Source organism: Sceloporus occidentalis, unplaced genomic scaffold (assembly GCF_023333645.1).
Source record: "Sceloporus occidentalis isolate IW3139 unplaced genomic scaffold, rSceOcc1.0.p SCAF_100, whole genome shotgun sequence".
Taxonomy (NCBI): Eukaryota; Metazoa; Chordata; class Lepidosauria; order Squamata; family Phrynosomatidae; genus Sceloporus; species Sceloporus occidentalis.
The window spans coordinates 3,716,995-3,724,393 of NW_028317080.1; the positions used below are offsets into that span (position 1 = coordinate 3,716,995).

The 7,399-nt window shown below is 37.3% G+C and overlaps 1 pseudogene; it reads right to left on the reverse strand.

The window, feature by feature from the left end:
• Positions 1-762: 762 nt before the first annotated feature.
• LOC149284075 (U6atac minor spliceosomal RNA) lies at positions 763-871 on the reverse strand (annotated as a pseudogene).
• Between the last annotated feature and the right edge of the window lie 6,528 nt (positions 872-7,399).

The following is a 7,399-nucleotide window of genomic DNA, read 5'->3' on the forward strand; positions in this document are numbered from 1 at the left end:
TTGCATCTCAAACCAATAGATGGCCCTGTACTACTAATGAACATAACGTTAAACTCGCCGAAAAAGGGTTGGTATACTTTTGGAAGCTGCATTGAGAAATGTTTCCCACTGAATGTAATAACAGTTTAATAGAGATTATTTTAAATTCATTTAACAAATATCTTTGTTTAATAATTATTTGATAGTACACTTGTTTTTATTTTTCCCTCATAATAATCTCTCTTTTATTTACATATACGTCTATTGTTCCCAAATCTATAATTCCGCCTTTCAACACCAAAGAGCTTCATTAATCTATTGATCTTCTGTATTTTACAACCTATTCAGGTTGTTTTCAGGTTGTGCAAAATCAGAGACAACTATTAATCCTATAAAGGTATTGTTTACAAAGTCCAAGAGGTTAAATGTCTACATCTAAAAAATGAAAGGTTTTTGTCAGAAATGTAAAAGTAGAGAAATGCAAGACTCAACATTTACTTTTGGGAAAAAAACAGTCTGATGTTATGAAGCTTTTACCTTTACCTTATTTGTTATATTCTGTCTGAATTCCTACCTTACCTGTTTAGGACCATCCTGTTTTATGGCTATTGCAGATGGCCAGCCCCTGGTTCTACAACTACTGTGAATAAGACTTCTCTTCAAACCCATCCAGTTTAATCTCCTATCAAGTCTCAAGAAATAGTGTTGTATTAAATTATATATTGCAAGCATATTAATGCATTTTAAGTTTCTGAAATGTATTTTTAATTGTGCAAACTGGCCTTAAAAATCAGATTTGTTTGTTTCAACCATGTACAAGTTGTAAAGGCCACATTGTCCTCTTTCATCTGTGTCAATGAGTGTGGTAACCTTCTCTCCTTTCACTTAGCAGCTTGAGTTTTCAATCATAAGCATACTTTAAGTCAATTGAGCTCTAAGCAACATAATTACTTGAGAACTATCCAGAATTTACCTTGCAGATTAGTTAATCAAGAGTTGTAGTAATTTAAGCGGAATCTAGTTGACTCCAAACTAGACAGTGTCTAATTTAATAAAGCCTCCTTTTAATGAAGAGTCAAGTATATATTAAATCTTGTTATGAATAGTGATAACTGGTACATTTGTGGATAGGCCACTGTATTTCAAATAGCCCTTTACTATACTGAACAAACATGTGTTTCTATACAAGGCTAGTAAAAGCTTCATGTTTTATTACAGAAGGAATGCCCATATTATGCAAGTTTAAAGCAAACAAAATTATTTTGTGAAAACAAAAGAGAAGATATAATAAATAGTCCTATAATAAAAATCCAGATAGGTAACTTCAAGTGGCGCTATAGATTGAATAGGTTTTAAAGCAATTAGTATCAATGTCTAACAGCTACATAATCCAAAGAATCTACCTATCTGAAGATGAAACGGGTAAATGGTTTTTGAAAAGAAGCCAATAATGTATAATGATAAGGTTTTCAAAAAAAATTCAGTCCTCGGAATATAACAATATACAACAAAACAGTTCTGGTTGTGGTACACCATTGGGATTGAAAGATGTATTATTGATGTCACGGGCACATACATGTGAGATGCATTACAAGATACTAAGCAAAATTAAATCATATGTTTTAGGGAAAGATGTTTTAAAGATAGCATAACGATCCATGTTGATAGTTCTCTAGGCTTTGTCCTTGGCTCTGATGAGCTTATTGATCACTCTAGGGGACAGCAAGTCCGGTTTCACCCCCTCCAGTTCATTTTCCTTTTCACATTTGATAACATTCTGGTAGAACCGGAGTGTATAACATGAAAGTATGAAAGTCTTGTCCAGCTTCACACTATCAAAGGTGCTATTTCCCCCTACCTCAATTGGGTAACATGGTTTGTTGGTGCTCTTTTCTGAAGAGAGACCTTGAGGGGTTCTTGTCATTGTCTTCCTCCTCATTTTCCCTGCTGTGCATTCTCTTTTTGCTGACTCGCTTCAATTTTGGCTCCAGGGGGGTGCCTGCAACAGATGAAAGAGGAGGGAAAGGGTCTTGAGAGAGAGGGCTGCAGTGGTGGAGGAAGAGGTTTGTGCTACTAGAGGGGTTCGTGGGTGGCTATGGGTGGAGGTCGGACAACAGGAGGAATCAGGATTTCTGCCTGTGCAGGGGGGTTGGGGAGTTGAGCAAAAAGGGAGGAGGTGCTGCTGACTTATGCTTCTTAGCATTTGGCTTTGGGATGGCCCCTCTTTTCTTGTGCAGTGCTGGCGCTCTTGCCGCTGTTTGGGCATATGTTCTTGATTGTTGGGGCAGTTATTATAGATATGAGCTGCATCCTCACAGAGCTTGCAGGACACCTCTTAGGACAGTTCTTTGTTTTATGACCAACAACTTTACAGTTTCTGCACACTTGATTCTTCCATTCCTTTCTCTGGTGTCCAGGCTTACTGCACTTGCAGCTGGTTTGTGGCTTGTGAAAAAAGAACCTCAAATTAGGGTGTTGTAGGCCGTTTGAAGAGCTTTGGTCTTGTCTCAGACAGACTATAAGGGGCCATTTTCCTGTCCGAAAACACAGTCCCTGGCCTTATCTTATATCTAGTTTAGTCTTATGCTTATCCTATGCTTGCTTAAACCTCTTCACTGTATTTCTACCGCTTCTGCAAGAAGGCTATTCCATGCATACACTACCCCATTAAGTAAAGTAATATTTCATGATATTACTTTTAAACCTTTGCCCCTCTAGTATAAGACTAAGTCCTCTTGCTATGGTAGTATTTATCATGTCGATTCTCTGTAAATGTTTCTATTATATCCCCCCGTCACGTCTTTCTTCCAGGCTAGGTATGTTAAGATCATTTAACCTTTCTTGGTAAAGTCTAAAGGTCTACCCTGCAATCCATAATAAACCATTTTAGTAGCCCTTCTCTGAATTTTCTCCAAAGTATCTATATCCTTCTAGAGATATGATCTCCAGTACTGTACACAATACTCCAAGTGAGGGCTCACCAGTGCTCTGTACAATGGCATGAGCACTTCCCTCTTTCTACTGCTAATACCGCTCCCTATAGAACCAAGCATTCTGCTAGCATTTCCTGCTACTCATTGCATTGTCTACCTACCTTTAACTCCTCAGAAATAATTACCCCTAAATCCCTTTCCTCTGATGTTGAAGTTAGGACAGTATCAAATATTCCATACTGTGCCCTTGAGGTTTTATGCCCTAGATGATCACTAGATCCCAAACTTTCACCTACAAAAATATCCTATACATATTGAGCTGTTATGGTTCTTTAATTGCCTGACAGTAGTATACGTACCACATTTAAACCGTAATTTCCTTCTTTGAATAAGGCAGTTTCACACAAATGAATAAAAGGGGGATTCAGATGTTGCCACTTTCAAAGACTCTCAGGATCATCTACAGGCTGTAAATGAAAGAAAGGTTTTCTACAATAGACCCCAAAATGCCCTGGTTATTAGTGTCTCAAAGAGGCAGCTGATCTTGCTGACATTGTTGGCTTCTTTCTTGCTCTGGGGTCAGATTATTTCTGCTTCCTCTCACTGAAGTTATGCTTTTAGCTGTAATCTAAATTATCTGAAACCAAAAGGGGGTGCTGTGTAATACATGTCAGAATAAGAAAACTAACTGTTTCCATGGCATTCCTAAATCTCAATTTTTTTTTTTTATTGAATGTTTATTTTCAATAGACAACAAATCGATACAGCTATTCATATAATCAGAAAGACGATAAGCAGTACTGTGATGCAGCACAGGGAAATACACGTTACACTACAACCTAAGGTAACTGAAAGCTCAACAATACAGTAAAAACAGTGTATGATTACAATTCCAGGCATGGCACATATGGTTAGGACATTAGTGGAAACAGCCTAAGGAAATGGGGTAGTGGAGTGGCCAGGGTGGCTAAGGGGAAGAATGGAGGGTCTTAAAACTCAAACCAATAGATGGCGCTGTACAACAAATGATCGTAGACAACGTCGACGGGGACAGCATAGTGAAAATCAGTAGCGTACCTAGTGGGGGGACAGTAATGTCTGCCACTTGAGGAGCAGGCTCGGTTGGGGAGATCAAAGACAATCTAGTGAGCGCGAGGTCTGTTACTGCAGACCTCCGATCCCGCACCCTTGCCATGTGCGCGGCATCTGATGCTGTGCATCGGGATTTCATGTCATATCCTGGCGCACAACACTAAAGCCATGCCCACCGCCTTCTGCAGTGCACCTGAAGGACAGGACACAGAAGAAGAAGACGAGCCAAGAGGAAGAACGGAGAGGAGGATGAAAAGTGATAGTGACAGAGGAAAGGTAGGAAAATATTCAGTGAGACTGGATTAGTAAGTGTGTGAGAGTGATGGGTGTTATGCTGTAGTTTATGCTGAATGTTTGTGAATGAATGAACAATGAATATTGTTAATTATTTGTCCAATTTTGGTCCAACCACACTTTTATAAAAAGTAAGTAACACACCAAAATTGGACAGAAAACTCTAACAATATTAATATGTATATATATATATATATATATATATATATATATATATATATATATATATACAATTGCTAACAGCAATCACACTCCTATCATGCCCAGGCAGCCAGTACATGCCAGAACCTGAGCATGATATGAGTGTGATTGCTGTTATATATATATTTGATTTGTTTTTGTCTAATTTTGGTGTGTTACTTTTAATTGTAAAAAAGGTGGTTTTTTAAGGTGTGGGGGGGTCATTTTCTGTTTCGGGCTCAAAATGCATTGTTTTCAATGGGTTTAAGGACCGCCCATTGTCCTTAAGGGGTTAATAGCCACAAGTTTCTTACAAGAATATCATAAAGAATAATGTGATCACTATTTTGTTCCACTGAATAAAATGGAACTTTTTCATCTAAAAAAATTTGCAGTAGCAAATGTTTTGATTCCATTATGTCTAATTTATTTAATTTATTAGGGCCTTTTAACACTTTTGCTTTCTGGCATTTTCATACAAATTTAAAACTTTTGATTTCTGGCATTTTCATACAAATAATGTGATAAAAAGAATGTTTAGTTATTTTTATGGCACATAGTGTGACTCAGGTATGTATAAGGGGTGCATGTGGGTACAAGAGCTCAACCACAAGATACAATATGTGGGGCTGGTCTTCAAATGTTTCCAGGGCTGCTTTTCATTCCCAGTCCGGCCCTGCAACCCTTGGCATGTATCCTTGCTGGGGCAGGGGTTGCTGCCTAACCCTAATAATAATAATAATAATCCTGCTGGCGAGGCAAGAGCTGAGACGCAGAAAATCATGTAGCCCTTGCGGTCTTCTTCAAAAGGGGCGAATGTCCTTAGACCTTCCCTTTTTGCTTGACTTGCTGAAATCGCTGGCTTCTTTCTCACTCTGCCTTTCTCATTGCAGAACATCGCTGAAATTCTGCTTTAGCTGTAATTTAAGTTACCTGAAACCAACAGGGGGTGCTGTGTAAAAAATGCTGGAATAAGAAAACCAAAAGTTGGCGCAGCATTTATAAACCTGAAAACAATAGATGGTGCTGTACAACAAATGATCGAAGACTATACTGACTGACAGAAGACAGCACAGCGAGATTCAAAATACAAATGAGGATAATGAATGCCTCCACTATTATAGTGGTAAAACAAACCAGAGACTTATTTTTCGTAAGCACTGTTTACTCTCTCACTCTGTTTTTACCAGGAGTCTTCCCCACAGACCAGTGGGGAGTTCATCCAGTGAAGACTGTGTTTTTGTTTTGCAACTATCGTACTGACATCTTTATTTCAGCCTTTCATGAGGTTTCAAAGAGGTTTATCTTTGAAATACACCTAATGTTGTTAGACACCCTTTTCAGCCATTGATAAGCAGAGAGGTTTATTCATTGGACAATGTTGACACAGATACACCTATTGTTCATGTATTTCACACATAGCTGAAGTTTGAAGAATAGACACAATGTTCAATATTTTCTTCTGACAAAGAAAAAAAACAATTTCATTTCTAATTAGCTTCAATGAACATGACTACTGGGAAATGTTGTGGTGGGTTGACATGGCAGACTGGTTGATCAACGTGTCTAGCAAGTTAAAAGCTGTTAGGCTCATTGGAAAGGGTTAAGTTGACTTCAAACTAGTCAATCTCTTATTTGGTTGAACCAGTTGACCAATTAGAATACTTAACCTGGTTGCCAACACAACAGCCATTAATTCCCACCATTATTTGAACCTACCTTTAGCAAAGAGTCGATTTGTGTACATTGTTATATAGGTAATCTGGAAATAAACAAAATTTGTTTCTGTGTGTTTATGAAAGGATGAATGTTTCAATCAGTTTTACCAAGCTTTTGGCACTGGTGAATATTATTATGCAATGAATACATCCCAGTATATTGATGCCATATTTTTACCATTTTCCAAAAAGATGAGGAAACATACTTTTTGAAAAGCAAAATATATAGCTTGGGAATATTGTCCCATTATCATGGACAAATCATTTTCTATGTGCTATATTCACTAACATAGGGGATGGTAGTAGAGATTAATGTTATTTATTACATATTAACACATATTACTATTATATATTTAGATGGTTAGACTGAGCTCTTGTGGTCAAAGAGCTGCCCTCGGTTTGGTCCTCATAAGTGTTATTTTTTTGTAATGTGGGATACATTTAAACTGAACAGATAGTGATTAAAATGTGTCACACATGGCTTACTAGACCATATGAGATAAAAGAAGGCAGTCTTCAAAGGTTTCCCCTTGCTTTTCCCTTTTGATATTCGGCCTTAGAGAACAAATTATGTGAGTAGCAGTTTTTTAACCTGTCCGTGCTAATGCTCAATGCAATGATTAAGATCGGAAAGTAACTGTAAAAGTATAAAAGTAGTGTGAATGGTAATCACAGTTCATTTAATATAGCTCTTTTTCATGACTGCTTTAATCTGTAGTCAACTGAAAGAAACCAACAGGGGATGCCATTTATTAAAGTTAACATAAGAAAACAGACTGTGGCTGCAGCATTCCTAAACCTCAAACCAATAGATGGTGCTGTACAAATGATCGCAGGCAAAAAACAGAAGACAGCAAATCTGGAGCAGCCCTGACGAGGGATAATGCTTCCTGCTATAAGTAATGTTTGTGTAACAGAGTATGACAAAAATATACTTATTTTTTAAATTTTTTATAACGTTCATTTTATCTAATTGCCTATTGACTGCTAGCATTCAATTTATGTTCCTTTAAAAGTATAGTATACTTGGTTTTATTAATACCATTAAACTCTGATTGTGTTTCCATACGTACTATGTTCTGACAAATGCTCTTCGGGAATTCAACAAGTACTTATTGTTCTTAGATCTGTATTTCAGCCTTTCACTAGTCGAAAAAGTTAATAACTCTTCATACTTACGTATGCCTCTTAACACCTAGTTAA